Raw genomic sequence first — 1,771 nt, forward strand, 5'->3', positions numbered from 1 at the left:
ACACACACACACAACACACACACACAAACACACCACACACAACACACACACACACCCACACACACGCACGCACGCACAACACACACACGCACGCACAACACACACACACAAACACACACATACACACGCACAGACAATACACACAACACACACACAAACACACATACACACACAAAACACACACACACACAATTAATTAGTAATTAATCTCGTTAATGTAATTAATTACTATAATGTAATGAAATGTAATTACCTGTGAGGAAGTCCCGGATCTGTTTGATGAGGCCTCTCAGGTCCTCGTTGCTCTGCTGGACCAGATTTCTGGTTCTGTTGGACTTCAGCAGGACGTCCTGAGCGCTGGTCTTCGCTTCATCTGCTTTCAGTTTGGCCTCAGACACCTGCAGACGAGACATGGCTAAACACACCCCGACCAGGACCAGGCCAGGACTAGGACCAGGACCAGACTAGGACCAGAACTAGACTAGGGCCAGACCAGGACCAGACCAAGACCTGACCCAGGACCAGACTAGAACCAGGACCAGACCACACCTGGACCAGACTAGGACAAGACTAGACCGGGTCCAGAGGGAGACCAGGTCCAGAGAGGGACCAGGTCCAGAGAGGAAACAGATTCAGACAGAGACCAGGTCCAGAGAGAGAACAGGTCCATAGAGAGACCAGGTCCAGACTCACCATCCTGGACAGCTTCTCCACCTCCTCCATGGCGCTGTTGAGTTCCTGTTCCGAGTCCCGGGCCTGGATCCAGACGCTGGCGGCCTGCGTCACCACGCCGTCACACCCGTCCCCCCCACACCGGGGCTGCCCCCCCGAGTCCACGCAGCCTAGACCCCCACAGGGAGAGGACCAGCACGGGTCCTGACCCGAGGAGGGACTGCCGCAGGTCTAAGAGGAACAGGAGAGATCAGAAGAAAAAATCTGAAGATAAAATCTGGTTCTAGAAATCAGGGTTATAACAATAATATTAATATTAATATAGTACTACTACTACTACTAATAGTAATAATAACAACGCGGCACCTTGTGGCTGATCTCCGATTGGTCCAGAGTCTGCAGCTGTCCCGCCAGCTCATCGAGCTTCTGAGCATGCTCAGTGTGTCTCCTCAGGAACTCGTGTCTGGTCCGGTTCAGCCTGTCCTCTGTGAGCCGGCGTAGCGCGGCGGAGGTTTCCACGGCACCGCCCGCCTCCAGGGTGGAGGCGTTGGCGCGCGCTTCAGACGCCTCAGACTGCAGGAAGTACTTAGTCACGCTGTCCATCGCCCCTGGCAACACACAGGAAGTAGATGTTCATCCATAATCAATATTAATAAAACCTGCTAACAGGAAGTACTGAACAGAACAGGAAGTACTTTAACAGAACAGGAAGTACTTAACAGAACAGGATGTACCTTAAAAGAACGGGAAGAAGTTTAACAGAATAGGAAGTGTCATGGTTTGGGGTTTTTGTTTGGCCTCCCTGTGTTTTTCTCCCTGGTCTTGGGTTCTGTTCTGCTTCCTGTTTTATGTTGATAGTCTGGTTTCCTGTCCTGTCTCGTTTTGCCTAGCTTTACGTTTTCCTGTCTGATTGTCCTGCCCCGCCCAATGTGGTTTACCTGTCTCACCTGTTTCCCGTTACCTCGTTACCTCTTGTCCTTAACCCCTGTGTTCCTCTAGTCTTGTGTCAGCCAGTTTTGCTGTCCCCCTCCTGTTTGTCCTGCCAGTTTTGCTGTCCCCCTCCTGTTTGTCCTGCCAGTTTTGCCGTCCCCCTCCTGTT

The sequence above is a fragment of the Etheostoma cragini genome, chromosome 8 (assembly GCF_013103735.1).
Source record: "Etheostoma cragini isolate CJK2018 chromosome 8, CSU_Ecrag_1.0, whole genome shotgun sequence".
In the NCBI taxonomy this organism is placed as follows: Eukaryota; Metazoa; Chordata; class Actinopteri; order Perciformes; family Percidae; genus Etheostoma; species Etheostoma cragini.